The sequence below is a fragment of the Etheostoma spectabile genome, chromosome 7 (assembly GCF_008692095.1).
Source record: "Etheostoma spectabile isolate EspeVRDwgs_2016 chromosome 7, UIUC_Espe_1.0, whole genome shotgun sequence".
Taxonomy (NCBI): domain Eukaryota; kingdom Metazoa; phylum Chordata; class Actinopteri; order Perciformes; family Percidae; genus Etheostoma; species Etheostoma spectabile.
This window is the reverse complement of record NC_045739.1, coordinates 27803410-27822543: the sequence shown is the minus strand read 5'-3', so window position 1 is coordinate 27822543 and position 19134 is coordinate 27803410. Positions and strand designations below refer to the sequence as shown.

Sequence of the window (19134 nt, the reverse complement as noted above, 5' to 3'; positions counted from 1 at the left end):
GCTTCATTTATCATTTCTCTCTTCACAAAACAGGCAGAACGTCTTCCAGGCAGTTCTGCGTCCTTTCAATAGGAATTGAGTTATGTTCCAATCAAACAAATCACAGCTTGTTCCAAACAGGGCTGCTCCAAACAGGGCCGTGAGTAATGGATTAAAAAAAAAAAATTCTGTATTTGATTACCCCTGCCGCCCAGGGTTGACTAAGATCCATTTGAGAGGTAGTGCGGTGGAATTCCAATATGGACACTCTCCAGCTATTGACCCTGTCTGTAAGTGGGCGCTGTGCTTTTAGTGTACTTACACTGGTTGTTCCACATCTTCTTCCTTCTGGCAGTTTTGCAATACTTTTGATGGCAGACACTGGCTCCCTTTCCCCCACTCTGCATTATTGATGCATCAGAGAATGTGGATAGCCTACTTTTTGTCATAACGCACTAAGGGCACAGATGCAGTCTCAGTTATGCAAAGAAAAGTCAAAGTCAACACTTGGCAGTCAATATTGAGATCACGGATCAAAGATTTCTCATGTTTGAATAAAAATGAAAGGAGTGATAGGCAAGTACAGTTGTTGGGTGCCTTCCCATTGAAATCAACAGAATTAACATGATAGTTCAAAGTCAGAGACACAAAGCTGGTGTTACCAATGCTGTGGCCAATTATAGGGAAAGCTTTAAGGGTTTGATTATTATCTCCAAAGTTGGAACGCTCCGGAGCAACTCAGTGTGTCTGGTGAGTGGTGTAATAAGTACATCTCTGAGCCAGAGAGAATGAGGGAGATCAAATCAAAAGGTGTATCTAAAACTAGTGGGGGGAAACGGAGAAAAGGAAGAAATCATGAGAAAGGGAGACAGAGCGAGAGAGATGTGAGCAGGTTGACAGTAGGGCCTATAGATGGCAGTGTTCTAACAGAAACAGAGTTAATGGGAGAGTGCCACTGAGTGGGTTCAGTGTGTGCTGCGCAGACAAAACTGATGGGTCAGAACATTTTCTTTTCATAAATGTGATGCACTATCCAAATGTCAATTATAAATAGGATATTCAATTGAGTCGGTTATGATCATTTCCAAAGGTAATAATAGGGCCATTTAAATGTATATAATTAGGCCTACAGCAAATTATCCAAACTGTAAATTCTATTTAGCATCTTAGAAACTTGAGACGTCCCTTTGGTTTCACCCTTTTTTGCATGGTGCATTGCAATTCACCATAATGGACTAATGGAATAATGTCTACAGCCAAGTTTTATTTTTTAGACAATAGGTAATACTCATATAGTTCTTATAATGTTGTAAGACTGCATTGCTGAAACACATGCTCCTTTAATGCATTCGTTATGAATGTTTTCTGGGCGGAAACAGTTAAACACCATAACGAGCAGGAGTGTAAGGGGGGGGGGGCTGGCTTTAAACACGCAGTGTGCCAGGGGCAGGCAGCGTACACACGCAGACTACTTGTACAGTACATTGATGGAGCCGCGAATGTGTGCCAGTCCGGCAGAGCCCCTGTGAGGAAGCGACGTACGCCGCGCTGAACATACCGAACCGACGCTGCGTAATTCCCACCGCGGGACCATGGCGAGGCTGTCCGCGGCGTGTGTTCTGTAGAGCAGCCTGCACTGGAGCCGGAGGACGCTGAATTCCCGAACTGAAGGAATGTGCCATTTCATTGACACGGTCTAGCAAAGTAACATTAGGAGGTCAGCTCACATGCATGAATGCTCCGCCGCGAAGTTTACGCACTGAATTGGCGTTTTCCTCGCCGTTATGAAGGTTTTGACTTGAATGAATGACGCCACCGCCGCAGCTTCACAGGCTCCGTAGGCAGATGTAGGCTATTTCAAGGCTTCGGACGAACTGTGAATGTACAATTATTGAAGCATCTTCGTAAAGCGAGGCTTTGTCCAGATAGAGCATTTGGAAACCTATGTTTTTTTTGTCTTTCGTTTTTTGTTGGACTGTGGATGTGAGTCTACAGCGCATCAGTTGAAACCCAGAAGACGGCAACCGCGCTGGACGCTGGGAGGGAGCAGCATAACCGGGAGATCCAGTTTAAATGGGGAGGTGAGTGACGATCAACGCTTGTTCAGAAAAGTGCTAATTTCCGACACTGCAGACAGACAACTGAAGAGAGGCATTTTCTTCTTCATTTTTAGGCTGCGGGCTGTAATAAGGTAGTTCGCCGGTTGCAACATTTCAGCTTTGCCACAGCTCCGACGTGTGACCATAAGACATAGCCTGTATGCATGTTTTACAGTGTTTGCAGATCAGGTCATTCACGCACAGGTGTTGCGTCCTTTCCTACCAGTTCAGATGTATTGTCATTCATTTAGCTCCCTCCTTCTAAAGCTTCCTCCAGTGGGCATCTTTCCTGCTGATGAGCCGCTTCTGGTTGGTGTTGGGGAGATCTTGTTCTGGAGTATTTAATGGAGGTAGTTGACCTGCAGAGTTTTTAGAATGTTTAGAGCCTTAATGCTTGCAATCATTACAGTGCCAGACTGTCTAATGACTTGTGTTTGTTGACCTTCACTGGGAGTGCAAATCCACACAGACGTGCTCTTCTACAGTGCCCAGATGATTTATAGCAAACTTAAACCTTTTAGATAGATAGATAGATAGATAGATAGATAGATTGATTGATTGATAGCTTCTGACCTGCGTCACTGCAACAAGTGAACCTTATTGAGTCTTTATTTGTAGCTGATTATCAGACTGTTTTTAATGAATCTTACTTTTTATGTTCACACAACAATGTGAATTGGTTTTACAACGCCACTGATCTAGTTCACATCATCTAAATGGTCTAACCATTTACTGCTGGATTTGTTCTCTTAAGTGGTAAGACCCAAATTAAAAGAACAACTACAAGAAATAACCCCTAAAAATGTGATGTACTATTGCCTACCGGCATCAATTTAGGATTCCCGATTGACTCTAGACATCTGTCCCAGTTCAGCAGATGCACCTACAAATCTTCATTCTCTGCCAGTGTGCCAGCGCTCCGGCAGGCACCCACGACAATGACTCTAAAGAAAATAAATGTTGTCTTAAGTAGAAAATTGCCTTCCATTTGCATGACAATATCTTGCATCTGCCACGGCTGACGGGTAGCATATTAATCCCCCTGCTCATGCAATCAAAACCCGTTCCTTCTTGGTGAGATCAGTTTTTGTGCATGTGAAGCGTGACCCGCTCACATCATTATTTTAATATCCATCTCAAAGTGAAACAGCAGTTTGACCCCAAAGCAGCCACCAGGGTGGAAATTGCTGCCCTTGGAAGAACAAACCAGCACTCAGCATTGGTTTGATTATCACATGCTGATTATACTCACCTAATTAACTCCAGTCTAATGGGGAAAAAACACATCCGCTGATATAGCGTGGAGCTGCCGCTGAGCAGTCAGCCCCTCTGACCAGTTGGCTGTTACAATCACAATAGTATACACTGCTATTAGCTCCTCTTTGGTCCAAATGCATGTCTTCTTGGTTCAATATATTTGTTGCATGATTCAGAAATTGTCACAATTCCATATTGATTTTTAGGCTCACGATTCGATCCAAAATCAATTTTCAATTCTCAATTCACACGATGTACACGTAGTTACTTTTTCCCATGTGATAGTATACACGGCATTACAAAAAAAAATAATAAGAATATGAAATATATATATTATATTGAATTTATATGAATCAATTTTTGGAATTCTGTGAATTGATATTTAATTGGTAGAGCTTGAATTGATTTGAATGTGAATCAATTTATTTTTTATTTTTTGCACACCTCTAATATTTATGAATCCCAGGTGTCCTTATGTGACGTAAGTTTATTGCTGCTAACTCGTTAATTTGAAGTCAAGATCAAACGAGACAGCTGCTGTTAAAACAGTTTTCAGAGCTCTTGTTGATAGTGTCAAATTCATTCCAAAAGCAATGAATCGCAGCCAGTTTGCTCTCTCTTTGAATAATGGAGGAGATGAGCATAGATGTCAAGAATCCAGCTCAATTGAATCACTTTCAAGCGATGCCTTTGAAGGCACGCCGTCCAAGAAAGCCTTTCGCGAAGCGCAACATCACACATTCATCCAATCAATACGGTTAACTCCACCAGGCCGGAGAGAAATCGCGTCGACTGGACAAACTTGGGTCAAGCTTTGTGGAGTAACGGTTGATGTCTCTCTGCCACTGTCTCTCCGCCTCACCTCTCTGCAGGGGGCTGCAATATTTTTGATTGGATTGTCAGAGCAGCGCTGTGGTCAGCGAGGTATTCTGTGGGGTAGTTCTGATCATGGGAGTGATTTGGAAAAGTCTTTTTTTTTTTTTTTAGACAACCACATTTCCCCAGGGGAAATATTCAGGTCTTGTGTTCTTTAATGGTGTTTTTCCCCCCCTGTACTCAAACATAAGATATTCCCATCAGGATTGTGCTGGATCTCAAACATTTCATGGTAACTCTTGGAATAGCTGTTTCTGTGTACAGATGAGTGACTCCCTGACTATGACATCTCATGTTCTTTAGAGGATCTCGTCCTCTGTCGCACCCTGTGGATTGTGTCTAAAGCATCTTCTGTGCAAGACCGTGCCCATCGCCATAGCCACCATCGGCATCTTTCAGTATGTGCGGCGAACTCTGCTGATTGGCTCAAGAGCGTCCTCCTCTGTCGATGAACAGCATGGTCTTAAGAGTCTAAACGACGAGCTGAGTTAATTATCCGGCCACAATGCGAGGACGCAGCCTCCTCCCCTTCAGTGCCTTCCACTTATACCGCTCAACAACTACCATGACAGTACTAACTAATTTTTGAACTGCATGATTTGCTCCTGAATGAGTTGTTACTGCCTTTATGTGTGCTGTGTCACCACCAGCCTCCTCTTTGGATTCTCCCCTGAAGGTAGCCAGACTCACCACAGTTTAGCTTGAGAGATTTTGACAAGTCGTTACGCATGCAGGCAGAATCCTTGACCTATTTCTTAATGAGTGAAACTGCAAATGCGCTCAGCGTCTGAGTACTCTGAACCAGGCCCCCCTTTTCTCAAAGCAACCCCCACCATCCCAACTGTCTTTTGCTTGCACACACACACATGCACACGCAAACATGCCAACACATGTAGATAATAGTGTTTTTGTGTGTTCACTGACTCATTCTCCCACAGATATAGGTCCCCCTTTTTCCTATCTGCTGGAGTGTACAAATAGCGAGTGAGTGTTTGTTTTAATGCAATTGGCCGCCCGTCTTCCCACACTCGAGGCTGTTTATCTGAACCTTTCAACTGTCCAGCTGTCACAACAGAGATCTCAATCTCCTTGACCCACACACACGCTCCGCTCGCTCAGCCTTGTTATGCGCATGTTTGTGCCCGGGATCCGCGTTTATGGCGAGCGAGTACGTGCGAGGATTGACATAAGGGAGATCTGGATCTGCGGTGACATTGATCAAGTGGAGTGCAGCCAGGGAGATCATTTAGTCTGAGAGGGCTTTGGCTCCAGCGAAAAAAGCAGAAGATCACAACTGTCTCTATCTCTTCATCCGCGCAGCAGGCGGTTGCGTTCACAATCCTCTGTGCTCACCGTTTGTCCTCTGGTAAAGGCTAACAACATTACTTTTTCTACCTGTCTCTGACGGTCCAAGCACCAGATTCAGCAGGAGACGCAGTCTCTCTAGGTGATGATTATTCTAAGGAGCATTTGGTAACCCTCATGTTGTCCTGTGAGTAAAAGTTGAAATATTCCAGTCTGTGATTATCCATCAATATACATTCCTTTAATTTTAGTCCAAACAATTCTTGGTTTCTGCTTTTCTAACTCAAACAATAGGTATAATTTCCTAAAAAAGAGGTTTATTGACCAACCTATTGAAACTGAAGTTAATAAGTTTGTGTTACGTTGTGTTAAATGTAAAAAAAAACTGACAAACATTGTTAAAAGTGTTGAAAAAAGGGATAAAAAGAAAGAAAAAGTTAAAAACATTAGAAAAAAAAGCGTCAAAAGTGTTGATTTTCAATTTTGACAGGAAGACAACACAAGGGCTAAGGTGTTGTTCCTTGTGGAAGCATTAATCTGCTGAGATGTTGATTCAGTAGTGTAGGAACTGGAAAGTCTGACTCTCTGCATCTTGTTTAAGATAACACTAAACTTCGTTGCACGGATACCGATTTACGGACTGGTATCGGGCCAAAATTGGGAATTGACGTTGGAGAGTTTTCACAATGTTACAACATGATAGCAACAGAACTCAGGGTAGAAAGCAAAGCAAATAGATTTTCAGACTCTGTCTTGGATCTCTTTCATTTTTCATTCACTCTGGTAGAAAAAAAGTCCTTAACTCAAACACATTTGGTTAAAATGTTATTTTGATGCATTCCAACGCTTTGTCCCTCTGCTTTGTGCCAAAGAGTAAAATCTAGTGTTGCAAAACATACTACAAACATAAGACTATGCCACAGATCTTAAGCTATAGCATTAGTCTTTAATAATTCTCATACACTAGCAGATGTCAGAAAACACCACACTACTACATTTAATGGTCTAGTCATGCTGCTGTAGCCGTTTTCATCATCTTGAGTAGTTGTGCGTGTAGCCTTCAGTGACTTATTGAATTGTTGAACCCATTTTAAATTGATGACTACAGGCCTCTACACTGTTAAGTAGCAGTTTGCCCAGTATGAGCAACACATAGCACAGGGAGCAAAAATCAATACCGCTCCTTTGCATTTCATTTTTCACGATACACAGGGAGATTGTACTTCTATTTTTTTGTTTTGTACTGCGAGAGACCTTTTCTGCATTGGTGTTTTCCTTCGGAAGGCTTGTTAAGAGTTTGTTTCCACATCTCTGTCAGGATGCTAGCTGCAAGAAGAAGGCTGTGTGTGGTCTGCAGCTCCCAGACAGGCTCCAGTCAGTCTCATCAGAGGTCCATCGTGGAGCGGTTAACAGTCATGCCTCTGCCAGGCGCAACCGTGAGCCAGTCCAGATCCCGCTCTCTCTATTGATGGCAGCAAGTTAGCAATGAACCCCAGTGTGCACTCTGCTGTCCCAAACGCTTGCCAGCTTGCTGAAACAAAGCCCTTTGTAGGACTACTGAATCCAACAGATGGAGAAATTGACAGTAAATGAAAGTAGAGGCAAAGGGGAATAAAGGAATTTAGTGGAGCATGTTTGCGGGTAGGCATTTAGGCTACTCCTTTGGGAAGCCTAACACCCTCACAATGCAATACTGGCAGAACTTAAATGTCCTCCCGTTGACATGCTGCAAAAGCGGCTTTGGGCCCCTATGTGGAGAAGGCAGCCTGCTCGCGAGGGCTCTCCAGGGCCTGGGAAGCCTTTATTAAGATGTTAATGGAACTGCCTTCATGACACATTTCCACGGGACAGAATCCCTCGTCTCTGCCATTCTTTAGTGCATCAATCTGCGTGGCACAATCATCCGTCTCTCCCCCTCACACAACAGCCTGTTTAGGCATTCAGCCCTAGCTCCACATTCCCCTGCCCAGGCGCTCTCACTCTTTATCTGATCCCTGCTGTCACAAGCCATCCTATATTTTACCACGTGTAACAAAATTACGCGATGCCAGCGATAAGGGCAGTAATCCTGGCGCATGGACCCGTAGAATAACAAGTCTGGCTGTTTGTTTGTCACTGATCTTCGCACCGGTTGGAAGTCAGACTGTCACCCCAGCAAGCCATGAGGGCTGTTATGATTCTTTCTTTCTCTGAACGCTGTCAGCCGGTAGCTTGTTTCCAGGACAATACTACCTACATTGCTTCCCCTCATTCGCCCTAGCCCTCAAACTGCTCCCAAGGCTGGCAATACAGCGTGAGCAGTTTATCAAAGCAACAACAACAAAAAACAACAAACAACAACAAAAAGAGAGGGGAAGAAAGACCTCAAGCTTTACATACAAATGCCTTGACTTCATTTTCATGAAAGGCACTGGATGCATTGTCTCAACCATTTTCTCTTTTCACATCCGTTTGAATATAAGTCAGTTTGGCCTGGCACCATCAATAATCAATTAGCCGTTGTCATGGGAGGATGTGCGTTTTTGTTTGGTGGAAACTTGACAATAAGTGAGCAACAAAAAGGAGCGGGAGGGAGAGGCAGAGTGGGAGAGGCCTTGTGTTAGACGCCAGGGGCAGCTGTCAGGAGCAGATGATTGTGTTTGTGTGTGTGGGGGTGTGTGGTGTGTTGTGTGTGTGTGTGTGTGTGTGCATGGGTGATTTGTGCTTGGCTGCGTTTGTTTGTGTCCATTTTAATTTATTGTTGTTTGACTGCATGGCACATGTGTTGTGTGTGTTTGTGTGTGTGTATAATTTGTGCTTGGCTGCGTGTGTTTGTGTCCATTTTAATTTATTGTTGTTTTACTGCTATGTAGTGTGGTGTGTGTGGTTGTGTGTGTGTGTGGTGTGTGTGTGTGTGTGTGTGTGTGTTGTGTGTGTGTGCGTGGTGCGCGCCCGCGCAAGATGAGGCACCAGGGTAGGCAGTATGGGCAACGCCATGCTGGGCTGCCCACACTGCCCCCTGGTGATGAAGATGCCCCCGCTTGCCACTGTCGCCATGGTTACTGCAGGCAAAGGGGTGCAGACATTGCTTGTCTAGTGTGCTCATGTGCCGTAGAGGAGGCCGGCCAGTGGCAGCTTTATCCCTCTACTATATATACTGCGGCCCAATTACAACTAGGACCACTTTCAACTCAAAGGGGGCTATTACGGCCATTAGCTCTCTCAGCCATTTCAAAGCAGTGTGCAATTTTCTTACAAGATTGACTCATGCTAGTATTTGCCCTAGAATTGTAAAATCCAGCAGGTCACTGTGTTTACATGAACTTAATTCTCTCTATGCTTATTGTATTGAAGGCAACACAACACTCAAATTCCCCTGTTATGCTCTGAGGCTCAGTGACATGTAGATACCTGCACCTATGCTCTCTTCATTGTTACTATTTTGCAGTCAGCCATGGCCTTATCAGGGTGGCTAGCTCCTCTCAGTATGAGGCAGGAGCCTTAAGTCATCCTCGGCCCTTAGCAGAGAGGATGAGAAAAGACAAGGAGAAATATGGCCTTCCAAATTCCTTCTTGAGTGAGACAAACAAAAACAAAAAAACCCTGTCTGGAAAACTCCTTCCTTTTCTGTCTTGTTTCTCCTCATACACACACAACTCTTGATCAACTTTTCCACTGTAGTAAATTAAGCTAAATTGATGATGAAAGACCTCGAAACTCCACTTCAATACACATAATCTGGCCCACTGTGGCGTCTTATGCTGCGTTCCAGGCAACCCGTAACTCGTGTTTTCACACCCTTCTACCCGTGAAAGTGCCCTGGAATGGCAGTCAAACCCGTAACTTACTACCCGTGAACTCGTACCAGATGGTGTACTCCCAGTTACCGTTCTGACGTCACATACACATAAACAACAATGGTGACCCCTGTTAATTCTGTACAGGCGCTGGTGATTAACAGTGAGAAATGGAAATGCATAGACATAAATAGGCAACGTTAAGTAATTCCGCACATTGCAATCAAAACAATACACATATGATTGTGTACTACTACAGGTTATGTTTATTAAATGAAGCCCGAAATATGTCGCTAGTATCAGCTAAGTAACGTCAACAGCAGGTAGCCGCTAGCTAGGAGGGTTTGTGGTAACTTTTGCACTTCCGATGTAAGTCAACTGCAGATTTGAGTCGCGCATGCTCAAATTTAAAAGTATTACGGCATAACGTGTCATACTGAAATTTGGGAAATCCATGAAAAAAAACTTCTCATTACAAATAATAACAGATTAGAATCATTTCAAAAATGTTTTAGCTATCTATGACTGTTTAGTTGCTAACGTTACCTCAAAACGCCATTCAAGTGACAGCCTTTGTTGTGTTTGTTTGCTAGCTTGTATCTAAGCTAGCAGTCATTTCTAAAACGTTTTAGCTAGCTATATTTGAATGCTAACGTTAGCTCAAAACACCATTCAACTGACAAATTTTGTTGTGTTTGTGCTAACTTGTAGCCAGCAGTGAACCAACTTCATTAAGTAGTTTCATTTTTACTGTATTGACATTACAGAAGTCTATCGTTCGCATCTTGTATCCTACATGTCCCAGAGAGTGACGCATGCACAACTCACATCTTCACTCGTCGCAAAGTGAATACGTGACTCAAATCTGCACTCGACTTACATCGGGGAGTGACAACTTTGCCTAGAATGCTACCAAGTTGTGAATCATGACTTGAAGTAACTTACGGCCTAAAAAACTGCAACTTGGAACGCAGCATTATTTCCCTGCAATGTTGATAGATGCATAAAGGCTTAAAAACATGTTTTTTTGAATGCTTGCCCACTAAGGAAGGATTTTGGATGTATCATGAAAAAAGTTTGGTGGAAAGCTACTGCCGCCAGTTCTGTAACTCCAGACTCTTTACTTTGGCCCAAGGTGATTTATAGTGTCCAGGCCAGGGGAAATGAATTCTCCCATGGGATAACAGTAATGTTTATGCATGAAAACATGACTGTGAGCCACACACTGAAGCCAGTGGGAGGAAGTGGATGAAAGGTACTTTAAAAAAAGGAAGGCAGCTTGTCATAAAGCCCGCACAAAGTCTGTTACAATGTGTAGTTGCTCTCCTTGCATGCTTGGGGCAAAATCCGTTAATAACACTTTTATGAACGTAATTGCTTTTGTTGTTGATTTTAACCTCGGCCCAACCTTTTCAAGATTATGGCTTTGTGGAATGTGTGGGATACTGGGGAAAAATAAATCCTGTTTCCCCTGGATGCATTTGTGGGAGCCCGTCTTATCAAAAAGATATCAACAAAAATGGCCATTGTGAATCATGCTGTACAAGCTAAATTGAGCTACAGTTAGTGTGCTTGGCGAATGACCGGTATTTGTTCCTGCCAGCCAAACATTATCAAGATAAGTGCATCGTAGGGGAAGTTGGATGTTGTTGTTTTACTGCTCTTACTTCCTAGTGCCCGTTGCTATCAAAGGGAAACACTCTATGTACTCGGTAGAACAGCGGGAGCTCGCCCAGACAGGCGCATTATCCTGCCTCTGTCATAACCAATGAAATGGGAAACATGACAGCGGCAGCGTCTTCATGAAACCTGCATTAGACGGAGAGGAAAATCATTAACATGGAGTAAGTGACATGATGTGATATCACGCCATGCGAAACGCATAATCGAAGAAAAAAAAAATCACTACTTCCTCACACATCAGCTGCAATGTAGGTCAGACACATTGCCTTTTCTGTAGTGTTTAAGGAGAATGAATCAGGGTTTTCGAAGACAATTATTCAGAGTGTGACAGCCGAGCCTGTTGCAGCACAGGACTTGAAATCCTTGTGGCCGTGAAGATGTTGATTAAATATGACTGCACTGAAACATTTGCCTGCCTGAGGGAGTCATGGGTAGAAGAAGGGAGGGGAGTGGAGGGAGTGAAAAATAAAGGCAGGGGACGGGGCAGGTTTGTACTTGAAAGCAACGAATAAGCATCCTTTCTTGCCTTAATCTGCAACAGTTAGGGATTTACACTACGGGAGCTAATGCTGTCAACCAGCTGATCCACACAGAAGGTGTATTCTGTGGGTATTTGCCATGTTACCACTGATAGTCATGCTTTTCACAGACACACCTTTATTGTCTCTTTCATCTTGCTGAGAGAGAAAGAGAAAGTAAAGCTGGGAATTAAGAAGATTTCTTCTCATTGCAGAAGGCATCTCTGAGCTTGTAGGTACAATGTTTACTGTTAAGTACTTTGTGCAAGCCTCATTGCCTCAGCTGCTGCGAGCCCTTCCCTACATTTTGCAGGGAACATGTTCAACCTGACAGGGGTGAATAGGTGAGGTGAATTTGCATGTATTTACAGGGCATGCACAATGTTTCAGGCATTATTTGTTTGGCAAACATAATGTAGAATTTCAACAATTTGCTTTTGCAGAGCTTTAATGAATGTTTTTACTGGCAAACAAATTTCACATATCACTAAAGAAAAGCACAATTGAGCATTCAGTTCAGTTGTTTTCAAGGGGTGTAGTACAGTACATCGCTTAGTTTTTGTTTTCAAAGCTGGTGGTTAACAGTGTACTGTGTAATCTCCTCCGCATCCACACTCCTTTTCCTCAGCATTCTCTCTTGTTTATATTTGGGGAGTGTTGGGGGGGGGGGTGAGAAACTGTGAGAGTGAAATGGATGGAGGGATGCCAGAGGGGACTGGCATGTGGCTTAGATCCTGGGAAATGTCAGCACATTTTCACATCCACCTGCATTTTGGGACCGGAGTCCGCATTCTGCTTTGCATCCTCAGACAAAAAAGAAAATTAAAGAAGAGTTTTTAAAACGGGGAGTGGCTGCTGGGCAACGTCTTACTGTTAAAAAGACGAAAGCACCCATTGGGACATTGTTACTTGTTCAAAAGCACACACACAAACACATGGGAAATCCTTCATGGATTCCTTGTGTGCAGACATTGAGAAGCCTCATAAAGGACACCTTGCCTTTGTTTATCTTGCCAAGGCTACAGTGTTTGCGGGTTGTGTCACACAAAAGCATTAGTTGCTTCAATGGCTTAGGGTCTGAAAAGCTGAAATACTATGTGTCTGCCTGCCTGGCTGGCTCCCTGAGGCGCTGAACATGTACAGTAGCTCTGTGTCAAGGTAAACAACCCCACCTTTCTTTGTACACTCCTCTTTGACGCAGCCAATCATAATAAGGAAAGCAGAGAAAAGGGAATAAAACTGTCGACAGGACAAGGCCAGACGGATTTTACTGCGGGAGCCATTGTTACATTATTTCAGCGTAATTTCTTTATAACAGTCCGAGCGCTGCATAGGGAACCTGTTTCTAACATTCTGTGATATCTGAGCTGCTTGTAACATTATGGCAATAAAAGGGCCTTTTACACGGACAGTCTTGGAGAGGAATTAGCTGCAGAATAATGGCACTGTCCGAAGTGAATTAGTTCATGACTAAACACAGCAGAGTCATCCACAAGATTACTCTTTTCTTGAGGAATATTCTACCATTGATCATTAATTTCAGTGAGATGAGAGGTAGAGTTTCTGAACAATGCACATATTGGATGCATTTGACATATATGCATATAACGGCTGCCAAAGACAAACTGGCATATTGCTCCTGTGGGCCCATATGTTGACCTTATGTCACTCTTAGTAGCACTTAAAAGGCTGGTTGTAGGAATGCTCTATAATCCAGCGTGTCCAGCTTCTGGTACTAAACAAAGGAAGAAACAGGGAGGTCTGTATTAATATTATTTTTTTGTGTGTGTGTGACGCTGAGTCAGACAGGAACCGGAGAGGAAACTGGAAGGGAGGTACGGATCAGGAAGGCACAACTGTTTTCGTAGAAGTCAAGGGCACTGTGTGCCAGACAGAGATGTAACTAGCTTGGGAATAACTCACTGGCTAGCCCTGCTTCGGCAATCTCACAGGATGTCCAGCACAGGCTTGTAGATGATCTAGGTGTGTGTGTGGATGAAGTCTCATTGACTCTGAGTTGGTCCCAGCCAGACTAAAACAGCAGCGAACCAACCACCATGTGTCCTAATTAGCCCATTTCAGCATGTTAGTCTGCCCCAGCTGCTCCTATTTATGTTACTGATGAAATGCTGAATGGGCCTTTTTCCCCCTCCGTTACATTTTCTTGAGGGTAGCAAACAGTCGATTTTTATCGTTTTCCTCTTTCCTGTTATTGCATTTTTTTTTTTTTTCTGGAGTATGATTATATGTTTTGCCAACTGCTGATGCAGTTTAAGAGGAACAGCAGCAGGGCGGTTTAGTTTGGCTGAAAGGATGACTGCCATGTACCCTACCTCATGATTCCCCCCCATCTAAGAAATTACAGAATGGAGTGATAGGAGGCTGCCCACTGCTGTGTTTATGCTGACTCTAATGTGAGCATCAATTTCATCCTATCCTCTGCCACAGCATACTCCTCATCGAGAGGCTTCATCGTCTATGTGTGCGGCCTAAGGAAAAAAGTTAATGCGAGGGAAAAGCTGCCACAGAGGAATTCCGATCGCCCGGGTTTGGCCTTGGCCATACTGACCAAGCATGGGAATACTCTTTTCTTTGGTTTTATTTTCAGTTATTATCGCTCTGTCTGTTCATGTTCTTTATTGCTCTCTTTTTTTTCCCTCTCTCTCTTGATATTGTGCTTTCCCTCTCTCCCCCCTCCATTGCTCTTCCTCTCGCCTCTCTCTTTTTGGCTGCCGGGAGTTTTTTGTCCCTCGCTTTTTGCACTGTGGGATCTGGTCCCAGCCTGCCTCACTTCCTTAACAATGAAACAGATGCTAATTTTAATCATCTTACTAGCAGAGATTAGTCTTTGATCAAATGTAATGCTCAGAAAGCAACTGCTGCATTCAGAGAGAGGGAGAGAGAGATCTGGTGACTAAGGCAACGCTGGATACTCCACTTGAGTGCTGTTACTGTACACTTAAGCCCTTTATACATGTATTTCTCTTGTCCAACATTTTACATGATGCATGTGCAGTCAAAGCATTGTAAGAATTACACACTTGAGCTGGACTTAGACAATTCCTGCTATGAACGCCCCCCCCCCCCCCCCCCAGACGTACTTATGCCCATGCAAGTGTGTGTGATTACATTGATGACATGCTTTCCAGAGAGGCCTCTCCGCTGGGTGCTTACATCAAGACGTAGTACAAGAAGAACACTGACGGACAGTTTTTATGCTCAGTGGCCACATGTAATGGATGCTCTACAGTGTCTGTCTGAAGAATATGGATGGCCGTACTATTACGTCTACAGCAGAGCACGGGGACAGATTCAGGAGCCTGTGGCCTGTGAAAATGAGTGTGAAGCAGTTATTCCCAGGTTCAGTGATGTAGCGGGTGGGCTGTAGTAGCTCTTTATACAGCTCTGACAGACTCGGAGCGGCTCTGACAGCCAGGATCCTTAAAGCATCCTACATGTGTGCTTCTCATCAGTCGCATCAGTCACCTCTGTCTCGTTTCAGGCTGCTTTTCTTGGTTCGCCAACTTTACTTAAGTAACATTTTCAATGCAGGTATTTTACTTGTAGAGTAATTTTGCAGTGTGGAATGTGTACTTTTACTTAAGTAAAGGATCTGAATACTTCTTCCACCGCTGGTCCTTGGTACAGAATTACAGCCACTAGAGCCAGTCCCACAATGAGCTTTCCTTAGGATGTGCCATTTCTGAGCCTGTAGATTTTGAGGAGGAGAGGGGGGGGCAAGGTGGAGGCTGGGGGTGTGTCCTTGACCAACTACCACTTTGTTCGTTTGAAAGCTAAGATGTCTGTCTCTCATGGGTGGGCAAAATTCTCTGGGCGGGCAGAGAAAGGGGAGATAACCTTGGCCCTTATGACCTCATAAGGAGCAAGAGTCCAGATCGGCCCATCTGAGCTTTCATTTTCTCAAAGGCAGAGCAGGTTATACAGGGCTCGGTTTACACCTATCACCATTTCTAGCCACTGGGGGACCATAGGCAGGCTGAGGGAACACATATTAATGTAAAAAAAAAAAAAAACTCATAAAGTGACATTTTCATGCCATGGGACCTTTAACAAATATTGCACCCCTCTGGGATTTTGATATTGCACTAGTCTATATTGCGATTTCAATCAAATTTGCGGTTATTGTGCAGCCCTAGCTGGTCCTAATCGCTTCTTGAACAAAAAAGCTCTGGGAGCATTGTTTTCTGGGGGAGGACTGTCTCGTTAAGGGAGATGGAAGGAAGAAAGAAGCACACAAGGCAAATAATATTCTGTGGCGTCCAAGGGTTTTCTGCATTTCCTGGCTGTTTTAAGGCTGCAAAATAGAATCCCAAAAATGTCCATAGGGCCATTTCCCTTTTCCCTCCTGTCCCCGGGACTTTGAACATAATGAGCTTTGGATCTTTTCCCGTTCTGATCCTTTGCTGTTCTCTGTGCTTCATTTCTGTAATCATTGCACATTATCGTCCACCGCTGTGGTGGACAATAATGCTCCTACAAACGCTGCCTCCACCCCTCGTGTATTAGACAGTACAATACTCAACCTTCACAGCTGTAGTGAATAATACCATGCATTGCTCTTACCTTGCCAACACGCTATTTTTCATCACAGACCTTCTAGGTCACCATGACATTCCTTCCTTCCACCTTCCACTTCCCCACTGCTCAGCCATCCTTTCTATGTGCAGGTGGGGAGCTGTTGTGCCACATGTGTAATAAATGTGCTCCACAGGATTATGTGCATGCCTGTACTCCGGGGCACTGCTATCACCTGTCTATGGATTTCTGCTGAGTTTCAAAAACGTTATGTGTGCTATTTTTATATATAAAGAAGAAAAATGTTGGCCATGTATGGAAGTGGATTAGAGCCACATGTGTAAAGTTACAATTCTGATTTTATGCTTAGAATTCTGAGAGAAAGTCAGAAAATGAAGTAAAAATCCTGACTTTAAACTCTGAATTCTAATATTTCTCTTGAAATATGACTTTAAACTCAGAATTAAAGTCAGACTTCTGACATTATTTCTCAGAATCCTGACTTTAAACTCCGAATTCCGACTTAAAACTCAGAATTCCAACTTAAAACTCAGAACTCTAATATACTTTTCACATGTGGCCCTAATCCCTTTCTGCAGCCATGTCAGAGCATCCTGGTGGAATTATTTTGTACTTGTGCAGTATTGTCTCTCAGTAGCCCCGTAAAGTTGTGTAACTAAAAAAACATCTAATCTGTTGGCAAAGTCATCTTAAAGCTTTCGCAGTCGTGTGTTGATAGAACAGTGCTTGCTCCACTCTCTGGACACTGGCTCACAGGAAACCAGCACAGTGCTGATTTTCCACCGTATCCGAGCCAGCGCTGTATCCTGCGCTGTGTTCACACAGAACAGGCCGGAAGGCATGCATGTGCACTTCAGCACTAATCCAGCAATTCAGTCAGTCAGTCAGCCAGCCAGCCAGCTTCCTCTCTGCGCTCTGTACCATCCTATTCTGTGCTGGCATGGCATGGCATGGCATGGCCATGACCTGGCCAGGCAGCGTCTGCTGCACTCCAGAGGACAATCAGGTGGATTTTTATACAGCAAGCATGCGCAGTGCTAAGCTAATGCTTACTGCAACACTCACTACTTTTTTATTATTCATATTCATTGCAACTCCTAGTTGGACTTGCATACAAATGTAGTGGAAGCTCATCTGTGAGCTGTGGTATGTGGCAGCAGTTTTGTAACTTTGCTTCCCTGCGTGTTAGACTTTTTTTTGTGATCAAAATTACTTATTTTTTAAATATATTTACAAATTACCAGTCTCAAACAATTCACTGAGACATGGACCGCGTCCCAGAGCCCCAAAAAAATACAGATGAAAGATGGGAGGGAGGGAGGGAGGGAGACAAAACAACACATGCAGAAACAGACACACATACACAGACATAAGACATGGGGCCGATCACACACAATAGTTGGGGTAAAGGTTGTAGCACAAGGCTCCTGCGTCCTCAAAATTTTCAGAAATTATTCCAAACCAATCTGTGCAAGGTGTTGGTGTTCACCCTATATTGCCTTGTTGATCTGATTCATCAGTTTTTAACAAAACACGCAACCAATGCATCATCTTCTGGTCAGTGAACCCACTGAATTTATTCACATTGTTCATTTAAATGGGAACACCATCTAAATTTAAGAATTCCAATATGTTTTTTGTCCACGGCCCAGGAAAGTTTAATCAATATTTGTGAACATGACATACTCTCTCTCTAAGCCAGAGACCAGTGAAGTACATCTCAAACTTGCAGTGTCATCAAGTACAAAGTCTGGAGTGCTCCCCAGATAATGAATAGGAGATTTTGTGGACCCACAGAATGTTGGTTATCTTTTTTCTTTTATACCCAAATGAGCTTTAGTCTATTGTATTGTTCTCAGTTGTGAAAGTGTACACTCAGAACATTCCCCTGGAAGCTCAGTGTCATCCATCTATATGTCTGTGGAGCAATTCAAGACTTTGAAATTGGAGTTTTAGCACTCTTTAGTTTTTGGAGAGAGTCTTGACCATATTTTAGATTACCTTGACCATATAAAATGTATTAGTATTCATTTAGAAAAGGGGTGGGATTTCCCTTCAAGGCAAGACTTGCTAATTAACCCTTAGAGAACTGGTTGCTGTTTGATGATGATCCTGTTTAAGTCTGTCTAAACATGAAAAATGAACGACTTAGGGCTGGGTGATATGAAGAATATCAGATATCATAGGAGAATAGGTTTAAATGGTTTCATTTTCAAAAATTTTGTTGTAGTGCACATTGCTGCAGATCCTGTTTTCACCCTGTGTGTTTAGGTCTCTGTTTTAGCTCCAGAGTGAGACATTTCACTTGTTTTAGCTACAGAGTGAGACATCTCACTTCTGTACTATCTTTGTTGGGAGTCACACATGTGCAGTAGCTCGGTAAGATCCCATCAGCTAGATAACTCTTTCTCCAACTTTGGTCGTCCAAGGCCGGATCAGCTGGGAGACTTCTTCTAGACGAGGGCCACTTGTGGAATACCTGCAGAACAGGGACAGGAAGTAGTTCTTTTGGAGATGATGGTCAACTAGTGTGTGTTGTAGCAGTGTTTTGCCATTCAGAACGAGCTCACATGCTCCATGTTATCGTGTCCCATGGGACACCGTTCTGTTGCAGATGAAAGTATAAAAACGCCTTTACACTCTGCTCATAAAGATAAATCTTAAAAACTAAAAAAAGGTACATAGTTCAAATAACGTATGGAGGGTTAAGAAATATGGCGTTCATGTTTCTACATTTTGGATTGGTGTTTTGTGTCTTTATGTAGTAAAATGGGACAAAAACACATGCCTGATTTCCGTTTTTTTTTTAATTTACTTATGACACAATCTCAATACTTTCATTAATTTTTATGATTTTAGGGATGTAAAGCTTTTCAAGATACTCTAAGAAATGACATCACAGGCACTCGTGGACCGTTTTTATTGCAGAGTTCACAGGGTTAATTAGTAGGTTGTAGGCTGCGTCAAATTGTACTATTGTGTGGCACATATACTGTAGGCTCTATTCAAGCCCGTGCTGCCTGTTAAAATAACTATAACGTCTGCTGTACACAGATTGAGTACCATTGTTCACTTCTGTGTTGT

General features: G+C 43.3%; 1 protein-coding gene across 1 annotated transcript in view; it reads left to right on the top strand.

Annotated features, from left to right (window-relative positions):
• Window positions 1-1288: 1288 nt before the first annotated feature.
• Window positions 1289-19134, top strand: part of plxna2 (plexin A2) — a 222147-nt gene continuing 204301 nt past the window's right edge. The window contains 1 exon segment of the mRNA XM_032519890.1: window positions 1289-2060. The gene's annotated coding sequence lies outside the window, so the exon portion shown is untranslated.